A 23,711-nucleotide genomic window follows, 5' to 3' on the forward strand; every position below is an offset into this window, starting at 1 on the left:
ATCTTCCAACAACCCCCAAAAAAGATAGTTACACAAACATAATTTCACCTCTAATAAAAAAAATAACAAGAAGCAACAATCATTTTTCCCTAATATCTCTTAATATCAATGGACTCAGTTCTCCAATAAAAAGACAGATACTATCAGACTGGATACATAAACAGGACCCAAAATTTTGCTGCATACAGGAAATGCACCTATGTGAAAAAGACAAACACTAACTCAGAGTAAAATGATGGAGAAAAATCTTCCAAGCAAATGGTCCCAAGAAACAAGCTGGAGTAGCAATTCTAATATCAAATAAAGTTGATTTTCAAACAAAAGTAATCAAAAATGATAAGGAAGGACACTTCATACTCATCAAAGAAAAAAATCTACCAAGATGAACTCTCAATTCTGAACATCTATGCCCCAAATGCAAGGGCACCCATATACATAAAAGAAACTTTACTAAAATTCAAAGCATACGTTGCACCTCACACAGTAATAGTGGGGAATTTCAACACCCTACTCTTAGCAATGGACAGATCATGAACACCTAAACTAAATAGAGACACAATGAAACTAACAGAAGTTATGAAACAAATAAATTTAACTGATATCTATAGAACATTTCATCCTAAAACAAAAGAATATACCTTTTTCTCAGCACCTCAGGGAACCTTCTCCAAAATAGACCATATAATCAGTCACAAAACAGGCCTCAACAGATACAAAAAGATTGAAATAATCCCTTCCACACTACCAGAACACCATGGACTAAGGCTGGTCTTTAATAATGACAAAAACAATGGAAAGCCCATATACATATAAAAACTGAACAAGGCTCTACTCAATGATGACTTGGTCAAGGAAGAAATAAAGAAAGAAATTAAAGACTTTTTAGAATTTATTGAAAAATGAGGACACATCACACCAAAACTGTGGGACTCCATGAAAGCAGTACTAAGAGGAAAACTCGTAATTCTAAGTGCCTACAAAAGGAAACTGGAGAGAGCACACACTAACAACTTGACAACACACCTGAAAGCATTAGAATAAAAAGAAGCAAATATACCTAAGAAAAGTGAAAGGCAGGAAGTAATCAAACTCTGGGCTGATATCAACCAAGTAGAAACAGAAAGAACTATATAAAATATCACAAAAGCGGGAGCTGGTTCTTTGAGAAAATCAACAAGATAGATAAACCCTTAGCCAGACTAACCAAAGGGCACAGAGACAGTATCCAAATTAATAAAATCAGAACTGAAAAGGGAGACATAACAACAGAAACTGAGGAAATTTAAAAAATCATCAGATTCTACTACAAAGGCCTATACTCAGCACAATTGGAAAATCTAAATGAAATGGACAATTTTCTAGACAGATACCAGGTACCAAATTTAAATCGGGAGCAGATAAATCATCTAAATAGTCCCGTAACCCCTAAAGAAATAGAAGCAGTCATTAAAGGTCTCCCCACCAAAAAAAGTCTGGGACCAGATGGTTTTAGTGCAAAATGCTATCAGATCTTCAAGGAAGACCTAATACCAATTCTCTTCAAACTATTCCACAGAATAGAAACAGAAAGAACACTACCCAATTTGTTCTATGAAGCTACAATTATGCTCATACCTAATCCTCACAATGATCCAACTAAGAAAGAGAACTACAGACCAATCTCTCTCATGAATATTGATGCAAAAATACTCAATTACTCACAAACTGAATCCAAGAACACATCAAAGCAATAATCCCTCGTGATCCCAGGAATGCAGGGATGGTTCAATATTCAGAAATCCATCAATGTAATCCACTAAAAAAAACAAACAAAAAAAAAACATGATCATCTCACTAGATGCTGAGAAAGCATTTGACAAAATTCAACATCCCTTCATGGTAAAACTCTTGGAAAGATCAGGAATTCAAGGCCCATACCTAAACATAGTAAAAGCAATATACAGCAAGCCAGTAGCGAACATCAAACTAAATGGAGAGAAACGTGAAGCAATCCCACTAAGATCAGGGACTAGACAAGGCTGCCCACTCTTACCCTACATATTCAATATAGTACTGGAAGTCCTAGACAGAGCAATTAGATAACAAAAGGAAGGCAAAGGGATACAAATAGGAAAGGAAGAAGTCAAAATTTCACTATTTGCAGATGATATGATAGTATACTTAAGTGACCCTAAAACTTCCACCAGAAAACTCCTAAACCTTATAAACAACTTCAGCAAAGTGGCTGGATATAAAATCAACTCAAATAAATCAGTAGCCTTCCTCTACTCAAAGGATAAACAGGCTGAGAAAGAAATTAGGGAAATGACAGCCTTCACAATAGTCTCAAATAATATAAAATACCTTGGAGTGAATCTAACCAGCAAGTGAAAGATCTGTATAACAAGAACTTCAAGTCTCTGAAGAAAGAAATCGAAAAAGATCTCAGAAGATGGAAAGATCTTCCATGCTCCTGAATTGGCAGGATTAATTTATTAAAAATGACCATATTGGCAAAAGCAATTTACAGATTCAATGCAGTCCCCATTAAAATTCCAAATCAATTCTTCATAGAGATAGAAAGAGCAATTTACAAATTCATTTGGAGTATCAAAAAACCTAGGATAGCGAGAACTATTCTCAACAATAAAAGAACTTCTGGGGGAATCACCATTCCGGACCTCAAATTGTACTATAGAGCAGTAGTGATAAAAACTGCATGATATTGGTACAGAGACAGGCAGGAAGATCAATGGAATAGAATTGAAGATCCAGAAATGAACCCACATAGCTATGTTCACTTCATCTTTGACGAAGGAGCTAAAACCATCCAGTTGAAAAATGACAGCATTTTCAACAAATGGTGCCAGCTCAACTGGAAGTCAGCATGTAGAAGAATGCAAATCAATTCATTCTTATCCCCTGGTACAAAGCTCAAGTCCAAGTGGATAAAGGATCTTCACATAAAACCAGATACACTGAAACTATTAGAAGAGAAGGTGGGGAAGATGCTTGAATACTTAGGCACAGGGGAAAAGTTCCTGAACAGAACACCATAATGGCAACAACAACAGTATAATGGCTTATGCTCTAAGGTCAAGAATTGATAAATGGGACCCTATAAAATTGCAAAGCTTCTGTAAGGCAAAGAACACTGTCAATAAGAAAAAACGGCAACCAACAGATTGGGAAAAGATCATTACCAATCCTACATCTGATAGAGGGCTAATATCCAATATATACAAAGAACTCAAGAAATTATACTCCAGACAACGAAAAACCCTATTAAAAATGGGGTATAGAGCTAAACAAAGAATTCTCAACTGATGAAACTCGAATGGCCGAGAAACACCTTAAGAAATGATCAATATCCTTAGTCATCAGGGAAATGCAAATCAAAACAACACTGAGATACCACCTCACACCAGTCAGAATGGCTAAGAGGAAAAACTCAGGTAAATAGTAGATGTTGGCGAGGATGTGGAGAAAGAGGAACACTCCTCCATTGTTGGTGGGATTGCAAAATGATGCAACCACTCTGGAAATCAGTCTGGTGGTTCCTCAGAAAATTGGACATAGCATTACCTGAGGACTCAGCTATACCATTCCTGAGCATATACCCAGAAGATGCTCCAACATATAACAAAGACATATGCTCCACTATGCTCATAGCAGCCTTATTTATAGTAGCCAGAAGCTGGAAAGAACCCAGTTTTCCCTCAACAGAGGAATGGATACAAAAAATGTAGTACATTTACACAATGGAATATTACTGAGCTATTAAAAATAATGAATTTGAGAAATTCTTAGGTAAATAGATGAACTAGAAAATATCATCCTGAGTGTGGTAACCCAATCACAAAAGAACATACATGGTATTTACTCACTGATAAGTGGATATTAGCCCAAAAGCTTGAAATAGCCAAGATTCAACTCGCAGACCACATGAAGCTCATGAAGAAGACTAAGTGTGGATGTCTCGGTCCTACTTAGAAGTAGTAACAAAATACTCAAGGGAGCAAATATGGAGGCAAAGTGTGGAACACAAACTGAAGGAAGGGCTGTCTGGAGACCATTACACCTGGGTATCCATCCCATGTACAGTCACCAAAGGTAGACGCTGATGTGGATGTCAGGAAGTGCATGCTGACAAGAACCTGATATAGCAGTCTCCTTAGAGGTCTGCCAGAGTTTGACATATTCAGAGGCAGATGCTCACAGCTAACCACTGATCTTATCAAGAGTTTTCCAATGGAAAACTTAGAGAGAAGACTGAAGGAGCTGAAAGTGTTGGTGGCCCCATGAGGAGAACAATATAACAACCAAGCAGAGTTCCCCAGGGTCTAAACCACCAGCCTGGGAGCACAAAGGGAGGGACCCATAACTCCAGCTGTATATATCTAGGGGAGGATAGCCTTGTGCATAGGTGGGAGAGGAGATCCTTGGTCCCATGAAGGCTGAACACCGAGTGGGGGGGAATTTGAGGGTGGGAAAGTGGGAGGGGGGGTAGGTGGAGGCATATCCTCATAGAAGCAGAAGGAGGGGGGATGGGATAGGAGGTTCCTGGGTGGTGAAGGGAATGGGGTAAGAGGATAAAATCTGAAATATAAATATAATATCCAATTTTAAAAAAGAAATTAAAAAATAAAAATAATAAAAAAGAAATAGAAAACTGGAAAACAAAATACAAAATCAAGTGAATTAAAAGATAGTCTAACTGGGGAAAAAAAGAATGTTACAAGGTGTTTAAATATCAAAGCCCTTCCCAAGTGTCATACTTTATACAAATCTAAATCTCCCAAATTATCCCAAATAGACACCAAGTCGGGACCAATATATAAACATTCTGATTGTACAGAAATCATTCTTAAACAATAACTCTATGATGGAGTACTTACTAGCATGAGTAAGATGCAAGTCCTACTATTCTCCATACTTACAAATTTGTAAATGCACAATATGTTGACTCACTTATAAGCATGCTACATGCTTTGTAAAAACAAACAAACCAAATCAAAAAGTTTTTAGCAAGTATAGAAAAAGTTTTAAAAATAAGGAATACAAACAAAATTGTTTTAATGTTTTTTTTTCCATTTTGTTAGTATACTCAATGGACAGAAAGCAATTTTTAAATGTTTATTCATTTACTGAGTAGTTTTTCAAGAAAAATTTTAACCTTATTATTGATAAGTAAACAGTATGTTGAAAAAGAAAATAATAACTTGGAGAATATTTCTTGTATCCCATGCACAAGAGTTGTAGAGAAATGTACTTGCTAATTGTTACAATAATTTCACACCTCCCTCCTACAGTTTCCAATATTAACACCGGTTACCTTCTCTTGTTATCTCTCACTTGTCACATTTTTAGATGTTGGCATGAAGCTTTCATGAATCTAAAGTGAGGGTATTGAACACTGATGTTTTACTCGAATATTGCTCAAGCCCAGGTAAAAGAGGTAATGAAAAACAATCAGTTTCTTTTTGTGTGATTACTGAAGGCAACAGGGTTTTAGTTTAGAGGAAATTAACACTGGAGTCATTTTGAGGTTATGAGAAATGCTGTTATTTTAAAAGTTTTTTCATAAAGATAGGCTCTAAGTACCACATGACTAGAATACATTTATTCTTGAAAAAATAATGTTTTCTAAAAGTAAAAGGTAAAACATCCACCAACAATATTATAAAATCAATCAATGGCAATTATTTTTATTTATTATTCTTGATTGCTTGTTGATTATACATATAAATTTTGGTAGTAGTCACTGATATCAGTGCTGTGAATCCTGTTCAAATGTCACTTTATGTTTAAAAAAAATAAATGGTATTTTAAGATCAAAATAAAAAGTTGCATTAGAAGCAACTGTTAGTCATAGGGAAGTTACAAACCACAGCTGGATATTTCATTTTCTAAATTACAATCAGATCCTATGAGTAAGAATGAAAAATTTTGACATGATGTTGTACAGATTTGATACTATGGTTAAAATGTATCATACATAGCCTACTCATATCAAACTATTCAAGTGAAGAAAAAAGATGTTTTCAAGTGCTTCAGAAGAGATTAAAGAAATGTCCAAGTGTGAGAAGTTTGAGTGATCAATGTGTGAACTTCCCTAGGCTATCAATAAACCATTGTATCATTGCTTAAATTATCTGTCTAAGTGGTGAACAGAGCAATACTCTAACATACAATCAATGAAGTCTTAGTCAATGAGGCACTTCATTTTGTTCTGAGACTTTATTACATTTGGAGATTTATGTGAATTCAACTTTGTCAAAAAGTTAGATTAATACTACTTCTGAGGGGAAAAAAATGTGTTTCTGTTTCATGGAAATCTCTCAGTATCTAGGAAAAAGTAAATACAAGTCTGCGTTAATTTTGTTCTGTGTGAAGAGGCTTGTTGGCTACTGATTGGCCCTCTGTGGAAAGCAGCATGCATGCTCACCAGTTATGAGTAACAGGGGCAGCTAGACCAAGAAATAGTCTTTTCTTCTCTCTCTGTCTTTCTGTTTCTGTATCTCTATCTTTCTACCTCTATGACTCGCTGTACCATCTGCTCTCTTGCTCATTCACTCTTTCACTGTGTACATGCACATGTGTGGAGCAGGGGCACATGTGCATTCAATGGGAAATGAAAAGCAGTGCTTAAAAGGACTAAGTATCATTGACCTCATGTGTTCTCGCTACCTCTCCCAACATGGCAACCCCAGCAAAAACGAAGAATAAGAAGAGGAAAAAACCATCTCCCTAACAGATTTTCTAGCTAATGATGGGGGAACTGGTGGAGGAATGACCTATGTCCCCAAACCAGTTAACGTGGCTGATAACACAGACATCTGAAAGGAAATGTGTCAACAACTTGATATAGTAACGATGATGATGTGTACATTGAACCTCCAATTGATCGTTCCATACTTTCCACTGCTTCGCGGGCTGCTCAAGAACCCAATATGACAAGAGCCATCTTCCCAAGTCGCCACCCTATACTGCTTTCCTAGGGAATCTGCCCTATGACATGACAGAAGACTCCATTAAGGAATACTCTAGAGAATTAATTATCAGCATTGTAGGCTTACCACATGAACCCAGCAATCCAGACTGGTTGAAAGGTTTTGGCTATGCAGAATTTAAGGACCTGGATTCTCTGCTCAGTGCTCTGAGTCTCAGTGAAGAGTCTCTAGGTAACAGGAGAATTCTAGTAGATGTGTCTGTTCAAGTATAGGATAAAGACAGGGATACCTGTTCTTTTGGTGGAGATAAAAATCGGAAGTTCAGACAAAACAGACACAGCCTGGAGGACCCATCTTGCCACAGACAGGTTTGATGACAACCCACTTAGAAGAGGCAATGATAGCTTTGGAGACAAGTAGTGAGATCTCTAAGATTCAGACTGGTACAGGGCTGGGCATAGGGATCATTATCAGGACGTCCTACACAGAAACATGGGTCGCTATGAGGGCCAGGATCGCTATGATGACCAAGGCAGCAGAAACTATGACCCAGACTATGACTCCAGGATAAGCAATGGCAGAACATTTGGAAGTGGGTACCAGAAGGATGATGATTACAGAGGAAGTAGGGGACCACTAAGAAGACCGACAGGGCCTCCCCTCCCCTCCCCTCCCCTCCCCTCCCCTCCCCTCCCCTCCCCTCCCCTCCCCTCCCCTCCCCTCCCCTCCCCTCACCCCTCCCCTCTTCTCTCCCCTCCCCTTCCCTCCTCCCTCTTCCCAAAGACCCAAACTAAATCTAAAGCCTCAGAGTACTCCTAAAGATGATTCTTTTACAGGCACCTCCAAGTCCAGCTGAATGGCTTCTATCTTTTTTTTTTGGGGGGGGGGGGGGCGGCAAAGTCTGTTGTCACAGTTGCTAGAGAAAATGAAGTAGAGGAGCAACTACAGAAAGAGGAGGAGAAGCTGCAGAGTCAGCTGGATGAGCCAAAACTAGACCGCCGGATTCCTGGAGAGACACCAAAATTGGCAGAGAGAAGAACTCAGGAAGTGAAAGATCATGGACAGGAAGTGAATCACCGCAGACGGGGACATCGCCACATCTGGCAGAAATAAGTCAGACTAGAATACAAGACAGTGAGAAGTCTCTAGAAAATGAAACCCCCAATAAGAAGACTATCACTCTCCAACCTTTAAGCCTCCTCCTAAACCTGACCAATCTCTAAAGTTGTCAGCCCCTCCGACAAAGGAGAATACATGGGTGAAGCTCAGCTCTAACCCTCGTGTTCGATCTCGGAGCTCAGACACAGAGCAGCAGTCTCCTATAAGTGGTAGAGGGAAAATAAGTCCAGCTCAGCCATCTGAGGAAGAACTATCAAGGAAAGATGAAAACTAAGTAGATGGGGAGAGTGTCACAAAAGGCTAAACTGGAAACTCCACCCATGGTCCTAGGGATGGAGCGAACAGAGACCACTGGGAGGAGTTGGATAGGAACGACAGCAAAAAAAAAAAAAAAAAAAAAAAAAAAAAAAAAATCAATACTGATCAAAATCTGCTCCTGAGCCAAAGAAATCTGAGAAGAATACAGCCTCCAAGTTAGTTCTGCAAGCAAATATGTTGCTCTGTCTGTGGATGCTGAGGATGAGAATGAGGGAGATGACGGCGCTGAGTAGACCTCCACACCCTGTGCTTTCTCCTAGTTTCCATTAGGGAACAATCAAGAGCAGATCAAACCTTTATCCAAACAAGACAAAATAAACTCACCATCTCCTGAGGACCTATCTAAATTGTTTTTTAACGAAACGAAATTCTTTTGCACACTGCTTCAGCCTTTTGAAGTATTGAAGTAACTGGAGAATCACCACTGTAGCCTGAAATATGGCTACCACGTTGGGAAAGTTTTGAGTGGCTGATGACACCAAGCAGTTAGCTGTATGACTAATGCCCAGGGCTCCATTCAGCAGAAATGCAGTGACAGCGAGACAAACACATCAGTTAGGCAGTAGAGAAAGGTGCAAGGGAGAAGTGAGATTTCTACTTTCTGATTCTTTTCTTAAGGCGGCACCTGTGAATTCCCAAACATTACTTGAATAAATTTCCCATCCTTAGAAAGGTAGACATAGTATAGCCTCAAGCTTTCTCCTGGAGGCTGCTAGCCCCTCTACTTTAGTTCTGACTTAAATGGGGCCAACCTAAGGAGAATTGTTTTATTTTTTTCAACCCTGAAGGGGGTAGTTAAGAATGAAGTCTACAGGCCACTAACAAGTAATACCACTTGAAGACTAAAAGGAATGTGAAACTCAATCTTGTTCTCAAAAGCTTTGGGGAGGTGATTGATTATATTTTATGCCAGGTAGTAAGGGAAATGGTGTGACCTCCAGTAAACACGTGAATAGAATGGTCACTTTTGAATGAAGACACAATTACAAGTAGTGGGAATTCTAGACAGATGTTTTGTTCCATTTTCCTACTTTGCTCCTCTGCTAAAATAAAAACAGCTGTTGACTTATGGCCTACTCCTGAATACATGCAAAATTTCTAAAAATATCTTCCATGAAAATTATTTGTAATATGTAGACATTACTTAGGAGATGTCTTGAGATGTAAAATCCCTCTCTTTGGGTTGAGAATATTTTGGTTTTCTCCAAATAAATCCAGTCTTTAAAGTTGAAAAAAATATTATTGACCTCTATCTAGTAATGTATCCATGGAACAGCATATTATAAGTATTAGAACTATATACCAAATAACACTGTCAAGTAATGTAATGTTTTGTGAAGACTTTGAAATTGAACCAAAGAAAAGATAACTGTCTTAGTCACTATTCTATTGCTTGGAAGAAACACCATGACCAAGCAATATCTATAAAGAAAAGCATTTAATTTGGGACTTGCTTATAGTTTCAGAGATTTGATTTATAATCATTATGATAGGTTGCCTGGCATAATGCAGAAATGTGCTGTAACTTTAACTGACACTTATATCCTGAGAGAGAGAGGCTAGGCTTTAGAAACTTCCAACCCCATCCCCACTGAAATACTTCTTCAATCAAGACCAAATAAGTATATACATCCTAATTCTGTTATTCCTTTTAAATAATGCCACTCCCTAGTGACTATGCATTGAAATATATGAAACTATGAGGGGCATCTTTTTTTTTTAATTCCTTCTTTTTATTTTATCTTTTTTTACACTCAGATTTTTATTTCCTCCTTGTCCACCCTCCAAACTGTTCACATCCCATACCTTCTCCCTGCTCCCCTGTCTCCACGAGGATGTCCCCATTCGCCATGTCCTACCCCCCCAACCAGACCTTAAAAACTGCCTGGGGCCACCAGTCCCTTGAGGCTTAGGTGCATCTTCTCTGACTGAATCCAGATCTGGCAGTCCTCTGCTTTATGTGTGTTAGGGGCCTCCTATCAGCTGGCATATGATGCCTAGTTGGTGATCCAGTGTCTGAGTGATCTTGGTAGTCCAGATTAATTGGGACTGCCGGTCCTCCTACAGGGTAGCCCTCCTCTTCATCTTCTTCCAGCTTTTCCCTATTGCAACCACAGCCACTTCTGTTCATTGGTTGGGTACAAATATCTGCATCTGACTTTTTCAGCTGCTTGTTGGGTCTTTCAGAAGGCAGTCATGATAGGTTCCTTTTTATGAGTGCTCCATAGCCTCAGTAATAGTGTCAAGCCTTGGGGCCTCCTTTTGAGCTGGAACCCACTTTGGGCCTGTCACCGGACTTTGTTTTTCTCAAGGTCCTCTCCATTTCCATTCATTCAGTTCTTTCAGACAGGAACAATTATGGGTCAGAGATTGACGGTGGGATAGCAACCCCCTCCCTCACTTGATGTCCTGTCTTTCTGCTGGAGGTGGACTCTACAAGTTCTCTCTCCTCACTGTAGCACATTTCATCTAAAGTTCCTTCCTTTGAGTCCTGAGAGTCTCTCACCTCCCAGGTCTCTGGTACATTCTGGAGGGTCCTCCCAACCTCCTACCTCCTAAGGTTGCCTGTTTCCATTCTTTCTGCTTGCCCTCAAGGTTTCAGTCTTTTTCCCCCCACACAATACCAGATCATGTTCCCCTCTTCCTCCCTCCCCTTTTCTTCCTAAGATCCCTCCCTCCCTTCCACTTTGTGATTGCTTTCTTCTTTCTCCCAAGTGGGACTAACAGGTCCTCACTTGGGCCCTTCAGCTTGTTGACTTTTTTAAGTTCTGTGAACTGTATCTTTGGTATTCTGTACCTTTATTTTTCGGGGGCAGGGGGAGTAATATCCACTTATTAGTGAGTACATACCATGCATGTTCTTTTGGGTCTGAGTTACCTCATTCAGGATGATATTTTCCAGGTCCATCCGTTTTCTTGCAAAACTCAATATGCCCTCATTTTTGATGTCTAGCAGCCTGTCCCAGCAGCAATGACCAGCTGGAAGGGGTTATGAGGAGCATTTGTATTCAAACAAACACAGTAAATCAGAAGGGGGAACAAAATACTCAGGGGAGAAAATATGGAGACAAAATGTGGAGCAGAGACTGAAAGAAAGGCCATCCAGAGACGGCTCCATTTGGGGATCTATCCCATATACAGTAACCAAGCCCACACACAATTGTGGGCGCCAAGAAATGCTTGCTGACAGGAGCCTGATATAGCTGTCTTTTGAAAAGCTCTGCCAGAGTCTGACAAATACAGAGGAGGATGCTTGAAGCCAACCATTAGACTGAGCACCTGAGCATGGGGTCCCCAGTGGACAAGTTAGAGAAAGGACTAAAGGAGCTGAAGGGGTTTGCAATCCCATGGGAAGAACAACAATATCAACCAACCAGACTTCCCAGAGATTTGAGAGACTAAACCATCAATCTAAGAGTACACATGGAGGGACCCATGGCTCCAGCTGCATATGTAGCAGAGGATGGCCTTGTTGGACATCAGTGGGAGGAGAGGTTCTTGGTCCTGTGAAGGCTTGATGCCCTGGTGTAGGGGAATGCCAGGTCAGGGAGGAAGAAGTGGGTGGGTGGGTGTGGGAACACCCTTATAGTAGCAGGGGGAGGGGAAATAGGATAGAGAATTTCTATGGGGGAAACCAAGAAAGGAAATAACATTTAAAATGTAAATTTTAAAAATCCAATTTAAAAAATAAAAATTAACAAAAATAAAGAATTTTCATTATCTAGGTCTGGTGACTTGGGCTTGTTAACAGAGATGCATGAGGCTCAGTGAAGAGGATTTTAAGGAACTTTGAAGGAGAACTTGGACAATAGTCAAAAACAAACAAACAAAAATCAAACAAAACACCAGTCTTATGATATAGCTCACCTGTCGGACATGTACCTAGTATGTACAAAACACTGCAATCAATCCTTAGGGATGAAAAATGGTTGTATTACATAGTCAGTGCATTTACTCAATTGATCTTTTATAATTAACATAGTAGGCAGGAATACTCAAGACTTAGATAATAAAGTCTAATACACCATTAAAGTCTCATTCTTCTCACTCACGGATGGACTGTTCAGTACTTCTCTATCTGCTTTCTATGTTACCACAAGGATAAAAGCCTACCATAATCAGGGTGGTATTAATATGTTTGCAAAATTAACTTGTCACTGACCTGAATACTGTGTGCCAGGGTACTTTTCTGTTTGTTTAATAAATCCCAATAAGCCAAATAAACTTAGTATATGAAATAATTCATTTGACTTGTTCATTATATTTTACTATCTAGTGTACAAGAAACATTTATTCACCTGATATAATCATCTTCTTGGAGGCTAACTTAGACCTAGGCCTGGAAGCTTCTAGCTTCTGTGTAATCTAAGCCAAAAATATTTTCAGCCACTGAGACTTGATGCAAAATAAGCTCACCCTTTATGATTTTTTCTGAACTCTGGCTGGCTGGATCAACTTACCTATTCTGGCTCAAATTCTTCTCCAAGCTGACTGACTCAATCTGGGTTCTCTCTCAACCCCTAACTTTATGCTCTGGTAATCTAAAAGCTACTTCTGACAATCTGTTCTAATCTTCTGGCTCCTTGACATTCTCTGGCATCATGTGTGTCTATCTTGTTCTCTCATGAGTCTGTCTCTGTAAAACTCTCCCAATAAAACTGCTTTCTCTTCTCTGTGCTGCTCTTTCTTAAGTCATCTCTTTTTCCTATTATTAATTCAACCTTTTGTGATGATGTCTCCTGTAGCAGAAGTTTGGCCCATGTAGTCTCAGTTTCTGAAATCACTGCTGCCCCTGGATATCTGTGTCCCTGGATGAAGCTGCTGCCATCGGTGAACCATGTTACCTCAGCATCTATCAAGGGGATATCCATCAGAATCTAATAGTTTGGCTCCTTTGGGGGAGAAGTATATTTGTGCCCTTTATTTTTGTCAGATCTCTCCCAAAGAGGGGGTATGCACATTTAGTACAACAAAGAATGAGTAAGTTATCCACTTACTTCCAAGACCACTGTTCTTCTGGTAGTCCATTAGTAACGTTTAATTCCTGTTGTCCCTTGGACCTAAGACTTTTTGGAAGAAACTGTACCTTCAGGTTTTAGAAAGAGAGAATGTTGAGCTCCACTATCAACAAGGAAGCTGGTGGGTTTCCCATCCACACTTAGATGCAGGGTCCTTGGACACAGGGTCTAGGGAGAGAGCCCAAACCCTGTTCCCCATTCCTCATCTTCTTTATCCTCTAAGGCCATGGTTTGGCAGATCATGTCTTCTGGTTCCACTTCTATCTTTGCTCCATCTGTTTTTCTGCCTTCATTTGTTTCTCCTCTACACTCCCCTTTCCATTAAACACTTTTTCTGTCACTATCACTAACTCTCTCAGACTCTTTTCTCTTAATCTCTCAACCCTCTGGAGTTTTCTCTTGATATCTGGTGCTGTTTGGTTAGCGAAGTCTGGAGCTACTGCTCCTCTCACTTCTGGTGATTCAGGATCAGTGGGACTGTATTGTCAAAATGCCTCCAAAACTGTCTCCAAATAATCTACAAAGCCCTCATTGTTTCCCTGATTAATATCATATACCTTGGCCAAATTATTGGGCTGATGTGCCCTGACACAGAGCCTGGTGGTAGACTAAGAGTAGCCCCTTATCTTTACCAGTATTAAAGTCCCAAACAGGGCATGTAAAGGGAAAGCCAGTGTCAATAGCTACAATGTTATTGGTGGGTTCACCAGTGGGGCCAAAAACCAATTTCCTGGCCTTTATCTGGATCTTCTCTCTTTCCTTCTCTTCTTTGATGAAGAGAACCCGTAAGAGCTACTGTCTATCATTCCAAATGAGTAAAATGGACTGTCTCTAAGAGATTAACTAAATCTCAAAGGTTATCTGAAAATGAGAATTTTTGTGCTTTCTGGTTGTAAAGGTTACTAGTGGCAAAGGGCCAATAGTGGTGAGGTTGGTTGCCCAGATCATCAACTAGCCTTTCTGCCTCCAAGAGCATGGGGATAAATTCAGGCTTTGGAGTTGCCCCTTTAAGGCTCCAAGTCTCTGTGGCAGGATTCCCCTGCTGCCTGTGGTTCTAGCTGCAGAGGCTGCTGTTCTGCCTGAGGAGAATAGGGTGGGGATGGAAAACTGGCATCCTTCTCCATTCATCACTGGAGGACCAGATAGAGGGCTGGTGCAGAAGGAGGTGGCTAGTTTGGTGTCTCAGCTTTCTTATCCTTGGTCTTTTTGGTAGCCAAAGTGAAGACTTCTGCCTATTGTCCGGGGTCAAAAGGTTTAAGCTAGTAGAAGGATCTTCTATTAGATCCCTCCATAGTAGTAAATAGGGTACCTGATCCAAGTGGCCAGAATTAGGTCTGAAAATGATCTTTTCAAGCTCCTTACCAGTCTAAGGTCCAGAAATCCTTCAGGGGGCCAGATGATGATAAAGCCTGGCCATTCAGACCTACAGAAAATTGTTAGTTTCTCTTTCCTAATGGTTACCAAAAGGTTCTGTCCTCTGGTCCTAGCATCCTTTAAGTAACTGAGAAATAATTCTAGAGGGGTGAAAAATGATTGTCCCATCCTAACATCTGTCAAAGTCAAAGTAGCACCATAACGAGAAACACAAGAGTAGACAATTACTCAACAAAAATACCAACAGGAACACCAACAAATATAAGCACAAGAAGTTTCATCTTCTCCCCTCCTTCAGGAGAAAAGGTGCCTGTGGCTTCCTGAGCTTGCACCCAGTCCTGATTGAGACACTTGTGGTCTCCCTCTCAGAGTCTGGAAAGTCAGCCCTGTGTAATCACAACTGTCTAGCACTTCTGCCCCCAGTCACAATGACCATGGAATACATATTTTTAGGCCTCTTTTCAGAATAGAATAACCACAGTGCTCCACAAACACAGACAGGAACGGTTGTTGGTGGTATGGCATAGATACATGGAACAGAACTAGTACTGCATGGCACAGACAGGAAACAGAATTATTGCAGCTCCACACAGACATAGAGACAGTGTTGGGGTCCATACTAGCCCCACGTTGGGGCAGCCAAAATAATGATGGGGTCCACATTAGCCCCACGTTGGGGCAGCCAAAATATGTTGCAGCCCAGGCAAAATGTTGAGGCCCGGGCCGACCCACGTTTGGGCGGCCACTGTATCCTGGCCCAAGCTGCTGCTCTGGTCCGAGGGTCGGGGTTCAGCAAGAGCGAGGGTGAGGGCAGACTCTACCTAATGTCTGATGTGTCTGATTCATCTGATCTCAGTCTGTCTGATTCTGATCTGTTCTGTCTCTGCCTTTTATATGTCTTACTTCTAAGCCACGCCTCTAAGTTACACCTTTAATCATGCCCTTATGTCTTGTCTCTAACTCTGATCTCTATACTTCTAAGTCATACTCTTAAGTCACACACCTTTAATCTCACACACCTTTAATCTCACGCACCTTTAATCTCAAGGTATCTAAACCAAGATTATCGGAGTGAGCTCAGCTGTTGTAGGGTATTGTAATCCAAGTCTCATGTCAGGGTATATGGCTCAAGATTGCTGCAAAGCTGATAGCTGCTTTCTGCTAAAAGTTGGCTCCCAACAAGACAGGAATTCCTTGCAGGCTAGTATTGAGAATTTTCAAATCAGGATTTTTAGGGGTCTTGGAGTTCCAGACCAACACACCAAGTTGTTTTGCCCATTTGACAAGCACCAAAAGACCACCAAGGAACCAATTCTAATGCAATTGAATAAGGGTCTTTATTCAAGATCAAGCCAGGGCCACACGGTCATCACTCATGCAACAGGACTGAAGGGTGAAGCACTGAGCATTCAAGCAAACATTTATAGAGGCAAGCAAACAAGCAAGTGGATTTTCAGCTTGGCACACATCTGATTGGGACCCTATTAGGGAACTTGCTGCCCTTTAAAATGATTGGCTGGTGCTGGGAGCCAAACCATAAACTTTCATAAGTAAATATCTTTAGGTACAACTGTAACTTCTGCTTTTCTCCTGATTGGTGGTTGCTAAAAAGTTATGTGGACAGCTGTGTCACAGGGTCAGCTCTAGGGTGCAGATGGAAACTGGAAGGATTGCATCTCATGTGACATGTTCCCAGGTGCTCCCCAGTTTCTGATTCCTGTAGGCTCTGGGCAGGTCCCACTTGGGCCGGGTATTGGGGAAATATTGGTGGTCTCACCTATGATCTTAGGTGTGTCAGCACTTCTGGGAGACAAGCTCTCTTTGGGCAGTGTTGGGGTAAGGATAGCTGTGGCACAGGGTCAGGTCCAGGGTGAAGATGAAAACTGAAAGAGTCATGTCCCCAGCTACTCTGGAGTTCCTGGTTCCTGTAGGCTCTAGCAGGACCCACTTGGGCCAGGTAGTACATGACATACAGCGACCTGTGTAAAACTGATGTTTGCTCATCTTATGTAAATGTCACTGTGGATGTTTACTGCTGAATAAGCTCATCCTTTCTAGATCTTTTTGAACTCTGGCTGCCTGGTTCAACTCAGCTCTTCTGGCTCAAACTGCACTCCTAACTGATTCAATCTGGCTTCTCTCAGCTTCTGACTAAACTGTTCTGCCTGGCCTCAAACTAACTCTAGCAATGTATTCAGCAGCGGTGAGAAGGAAAACCATGGTTTATAAAAAAATTCATATGGTCAAGGTGTATGGTATAAATGTATGAATGTCATAATAAAACCTGTTATAATGAATAATTTTATATGCTAGTAAAAATCTTTTAAAAGAAGGTGAGAGCATCCTCCCTCTTTACAGTAAGTTTTACACTTTTTCTTTTATATTATTAAGAATAGTGTTGATAAGAAATATAGACATATTTTCTTTATAGATGCTAATTATTATATTTAAAATTATTTATCACATCATCTGATATTGAGAGGACTAAGCCAGGCAGACTCCATGATAGGCTCCAGACCAGCAGTTTGAGAGTCTAGGCCCAAGTTTCTATTTCTAAGAGCTGGACAAGTTTTGGCAAGTCAGTTACTTGTAGCCTTGTGGGCAGCCAAACAGGAGCTGTGTTGTCATCTAGCCTGGGGAAAAACTAAACAGTTCAGATATATCAGCAATAGTTTTTAGGCTCCTCCTGGAAAGTTTCAGGAGCCCTAGCAAATCCCAGAGACACTGATATCCCTTTAAATAGAGACAACCAATCGTGATAAAGGTCACCTACTCCTCCCTGGAATTACACTAATTGGCTTTATGTGGACCAGGTATATCTCACACCTCTGTCTCCCTCCTGCTCCTTCCTGCTCCATCCTGTTCCATCGTGGTGAATTGTATACTCCTTCATGATCAATTTCTGCAGAATGAACACTCTTGCCTTTTTCATACTATTTGAGTCTAGGATGTCATTCTTCTCCAATCAAAGACTCTTACAACATATTTGATAGTGTTAAATCTCAAAAGCTGGAACAGTCTGCCACTGGAGTTACTGACAGATTATTTTCTTAAGGTATATCTCAAAATAGGAGAGAAATCAAGAGCTTGACCCTTTGGGTTCATTTATAAAGAATTGTGTCTCAAAATTACAAGGATGATTTTGTCCATGTAGGAAAAAGACAGCTTGAGAAAAACAAAATGTGAAGGCATAAATTAACATAACTGCAATTCAGGAATAGCATAGAAAGGCTAAAATAAAAACATGTGGTTGAAGAAGTCAGAGGAAATTTGAATACCCAAATAAAGAGAAATAGACTCTAAAACTAAATAAGAATATAATAATTTTATTATACCAGAATAAATAGTAAAAAATTAACAGGTCTCCAGTTATGAGAATAAACACATTGGAAACACCTTGGAACTAAGCTCCCAATCCCACAAAGAAAAGACTGAATAAATTGTCTTACAGCTTAATCTGCAGATTTCATTTTGTTTTGGTTTGCATTTTTGTTTTTTGACTCAGGCTTTCTAAAACTGAAATTATGTACCATACTTCAATAAATATTTTTATCACTTTGAAAAACTTATTACATATTTCCTTTCTCTTCCTATACTTCAAATCCTTCCATATATCCTTTCTTGTACTCTTTGCAATATGTAGCCTTTTTTTCTTTGCTATTGCATAAATACATCTTAAGTATAACCTGCCCTGTCCCTATAATGTTACTTGTATGTGTTTTTAGGGATGACCATTTGGTTAAATACCGAATTTATGGGCTCTTCCCTAGAGTCTGTTTCTTCCACTCTCAGCATTCTTAGTTGCATGTAGTTATTCGTTATTCGTATTGGAATTTCCTCTATCCACTTCAGCTTGTTTATTATTGTCCTTGTTCTGCTCATGTTTGGATAGTTAGGTTGCTGAGATTTTTAGAATAAAAGTAAAAACTAAGGAAGGCTATCCATGCTAATATAAAAATACCATGTAGAGAAATTTTAAAGAAATTGTTGATCAAAGACAAAGCAGAGAGTTTGCAAATACCAAAATTCATTTGCAATTGTTTGCATGCTTTTTTTGCTATTTTCAGGTAGTTTTTTTAAACTCATGTAGCATAAGTAACCAAAGGCACTTTTGAGTTTAGAAAATATTTACTTCTGCAGATGACTAAAGTGGATGAAGCACAGTTCACAGTGTCAGAGAAGGCACATTTCTGTCATTTCTTAACCATTCCACACTCAAGAAATATGGAACCTGGATGTCATAGTACTTTAATACTTCACTGCAAAACTCTCCCTCTCCCAAACCAAATAGATTAGCAAGAGTCCCATTAATAATCTTCCCTACATTTTTTTGAAATCATAACCAGGCAATTTTTCCAAAAATTTTCAGATATATCGAAGAGAGATCCATTTTTCTACAGGAAAGTATAAAAACTGTTTACTTTTTATTGCTTGGTTGTTTCTGGATGTTATATGTCGATTAGTTCATGCCGATATAAATCACCTACTTTATTCCTTGTCTTTTAAAGAGTTCCTTGTCCTTTACAAGTGAGATATTGCTTATAAATGAGATTTATGAGGTTTTTCTTGAAAAGAGAAATATGATGTTGTATTGAACTAGAACAATAGAAAGGTGACCTTGTGTTTTGCTGTCAGTCCTAGTTTATAGAGACTGTGATAGAGTCATCTCAATTTCCAAATATTCATTTAATACTACACTTCTGAGAAAAAAGAATAAAATGAAGGAAATAAAAATATTTCATGAAATCATAATAGAATAGTTATAAACTTGCGGGATAAAATCAAACTTCTGAGCTAGATAGCATCCTTATAAAACTGCCATGATTAAGGCTGAAATGATAACTCAGTTGGTAAGAGCACTCTCTCCTCTTTCAGAGACACAGTTTTGGTTCCCAGTATTAACATGATGGCTAACAACCATTTATATCTCTAATTCCTAGGATCCTATACCCTCTCTGCCCTGCATGGCCACTGGGCATGCACATGTTACAAAGACAATCACTTAGCAAAACAGCTATATACATAAAATAAAGATATTATGAGAGATACACAATAAAATAAAACAAATAAAAGAAAAAATTCAACTTGTTTTGATATGATTCATTCTGTCAAACCAGCTTCTTGCTTCTTAACAACTTGATGCATGGTAGTGCATCCCACAGGTAGACTTTATCTTTAAACTGAGAAACATAGCTACAAGTTTCTAAAGTTTCTTAGAAAACAAATAGTTTAGAACACTGGATAACCTAAAGTGGTTAATGCTCATGTCTAACAAATTAATGCTGGAAATCACAGCAAGAAAAGAAATAGCATAGGTATTTTTTTATCATTACAGCTGTCTAGTCATTAAATGTATCTCATATTTTCTGTGAGTATCTAATGCAGATATACATGTTTTTACATTTTGGTCTTTTATTTTTTAAATTAGTAATAAATTAATTATTTATGTATATAATAACAATGTGATAATTAAATGTAATAATGAGGGATAATTTTCAAGGTTGAAATCCTTAAACTTAGTGTTTTTTTTTTTTTTTTTTTTTTAACCAATGTACATATAATTCCTTTGTTCTGTGTGGAAGCATCACCTCTCAATAAAAAGCTAATGGCCAATAAATTGAGGCAACATTGGAAGATGGATCAACTACCAGGACCTTCTGACTAGGGCTTCCTGCTTATAAAGACTGAGAAGACATAGGAAGGAGACAGCAGTGAGAGGGAAAACAGGGCCAGAATCAGGTGTAGGAGGAGACAGGGAGAAATACAGAGAGTCAAGAAATTGAACAGAGATGTGTAGCAGTGGGGGATGGGAAACTGGGAGTAGTTACTAGAAAGTCCCAGATGCCAGGAAAGCAAAAGGCTTCCAGGACTTAATTGGGATGACATTTGTTGAAATACCCAACAAAGGGGAGAGAGAACCTGTAGAGACCATATCCAGAGGTTAGGTTTTAAGACAGGTTCTCTCTATTTCGTCCTGACCATCTTAGAACTCACTATGTAGACCAGGTTGGGCTTGAACTCCAGGTTTTACCTCCCAAATGCTAATTACTGATCACTCTTAGTTGAATGTAAGAAAATGTTTGACTGAAACAACTTAAATATTTTGTATTAAATAATGTTTTCAATTCTTTTCATTCAAATTTGTAAAACGTTTATGGCTGCAAGTTAGCGTACATATGTATGGGGCCAAAAAACATAGAGAGAAAATGTTGAATTAGTTGATTAGATTTTTTTTTGTTTGTTTTTTTTTTCCATTAAATTTGTCCATAGTCCTGAAAATTGACAGCCCCACTTACATTCAGGGCAACATTTCCTCATTGAGTTGTCTGCCACATGTAAATCTACTGTGGAATACCCCCACATAAGCATCCCTGCATCTTTTAATTCACAAGTTGACAGTCAAGATACACCATCTCAGGACTGTGATAGCTATGAGTATTCCTGTTTCTACATCTCTCCAAATTACACATGTGTGATGTTACTCAGACTTCCATCTTCTATTTATTGAAGTCTCCATCATTGTCTACTCACTTAACTCAAAATAGCTCATATTATAATCCACTTCCTGTTTTATGCTCAATTGTTTTCTGTATTCCATTGGTACTATAAGCAGCCATTGAGACAAAAATGCAAGATTTGAAATTTCTCTGGCTGGTAATATTATAAAACAAGCTGGATAAGATGAAGGACTGTATACTTCAGAAGTAACGGCACTATGTAATTCCAGAAAAAAAAAATGTTACCTTGGACATGATAATTTGTGAAAGGAGAAGAAGTATCTAAAAAATATATTCACTATGTCAAATTGGCATTTAAGTGTCATATGCTACTTTGGTAAATAAAACATGAAAGAATTATTGATATGACAGCCACATGGCTGATATGAATAACCTACTAGGTAGAATAAAATTCACAGAAATAGTTATCAGATAATTTTGGAAATTATCTAGCAAATTGTGTTTTAGATAAATGTAAATAGTTGAAACTTTTACAGCAAAAATTTTGTCTTTAATGAGATACTAATTTTATCTTCTTATGTATAATACTATAAACATGCTTGCTTATAACTCCTTCTCAGAATATCTTTTTTTCAAACTTAACATTTGTCTGTACTGATTAATACATGTCAAAAGTATTTGTCAAAATTTATAAGGACATATACATATTCATTAAAATATGTATATTTTAATCAATATAAAATCTGTCATGTAATTTAATCATCAAAAATCTGTGTCATAAGATACCAAATATGTTTGTACTGGAAGTCTTTTCAAAAGATATTTGATAAGATTTTGGATAGTCCTATTTTAATTTTTAATAGCTTTTATTTTAAGGCAAAAGAAGAAACAGAGTCAGTTGAATTTTCCAGATAGTTGAAGTTTCCTTACAGGTAATATTTTCATTTAATTCAAAATAAAGCACATCTGATGAGGAGAAAAATCAACCTCTTACATCCAGTAGCTCTTCTACTACAACTATCTGAGATTTGGTGATTCTACAAGACACCTAGGCACAGCAGATGAGCAATGGTATTATCAGGTTGACTATAAATCTGACTATTTTTATTAGTTGTTTAGTTTGAATTAACACAGGAACATGGATAATACACAATTACTTCTACATTAAGAAAAAACTGAACATTATCAACTTAGCAAAATGATGAAAATTTCCTTATTTTATTCCTATGAGGAGCAATTAATTCTTTACCAATTAAGCTAAAATATATCTAGTGTTTCATGCTCATTATATATTAAATTATTCAATAATGCATCAGCTTCCTATATCCATCAGCCAAAATCACCAAGAGTCTATATGTGATGGAGGAAATAGGATTTCACAATACTACCTTGAAGAAGACTGTATAACATGGTGAGTTAATCTCAAGTTATTTCAACCTCATTTTAAATAATACTGGAATAAAAAATATACTTTGATATTTTGTATGTGTTCTCAAATGTCTATTTGTACAAATCACTTGAATTGAAATTTGCTTCTCTATGTACAAAACTCACTTCAGCGATAAGCATCAACTTCATCTGAATTGTGAATATAAAAATCAGAGTAAGGAAAGATTTTGATTTATATTTTTAATGCTTTTTCATACTTGAAACAAGAAATACATCAAAATGAAAAAATAATCATCAATCATGCTTTATTTCTATTTGTGTAGCTAAAAACTATGTGACAGGCAGAATGTGTGATAAGAAAATAAAAGGATTATAGTTGTGCATGACATCCACCACTTCATAGCAGCACATGGAAGAAAGAAGTCTAATAAGTTTGGCAGGGCAATTTGGATATGTTAAATAGTTGGGATATCCATATTCATACAATAAATATAATACTTTACATTGAAAAATACTGAAAGTGTGTATTTGGGAATATGGCAGAGACTCGTGGAATTCAAAAGTTCTGAATCTGTGGGTCACAACCCCTTTGAAGGCTACATATCAGATATACTTTGCGGGAAATGACTGGATTGGTACATGATTGCCTGCACGTGGGTTCTTCAATCTTGTTGTGCGGTTGTGATTCCCGTGGTTCTGCCACCCCAGTCAGCTGAGACCATGACTCTGGGCATCAGGAGTACACACAGAAAGTTCAACTGAGTAGGTTCCACGCAGGGCACCAGTGGGTGCTGTGCTGTGAGAAGTGGCTGGGGACCTGCCTGGGGAGTTTCCACTCAATCTGAGTTTCTGCAGGGGCAGGGCTCTTGAGAGAGGATCCCTTGGGGAAAGGATTCTTTGTTTACTTACTTGGCTGAAAGGTGGTTCCTGTGGTTAGAATGCAGAGAAGTCCTCAAGATGGCAGGCCCCAATGACTCGAGGAAGTCCATGATTCCAAAACAGCTTTTTTTTTCTTTTTTCTTTTTTTATTAGATATTTTATTTACACTTCAGATGGCATCCCCTTTCCCCATCCCCTCCCACCCCCCTTAGGAAACCCCTATC

General features: G+C 38.6%; 1 pseudogene; it reads left to right on the forward strand.

Moving 5' to 3' along the window:
• Positions 1-3,412: 3,412 nt before the first annotated feature.
• LOC117718708 (eukaryotic translation initiation factor 4B-like) lies at positions 3,413-8,602 on the forward strand (annotated as a pseudogene).
• Positions 8,603-23,711: the final 15,109 nt, after the last annotated feature.

The sequence above is a fragment of the Arvicanthis niloticus genome, chromosome 13 (genome assembly GCF_011762505.2).
Source record: "Arvicanthis niloticus isolate mArvNil1 chromosome 13, mArvNil1.pat.X, whole genome shotgun sequence".
NCBI lineage: Eukaryota > Metazoa > Chordata > Mammalia > Rodentia > Muridae > Arvicanthis > Arvicanthis niloticus.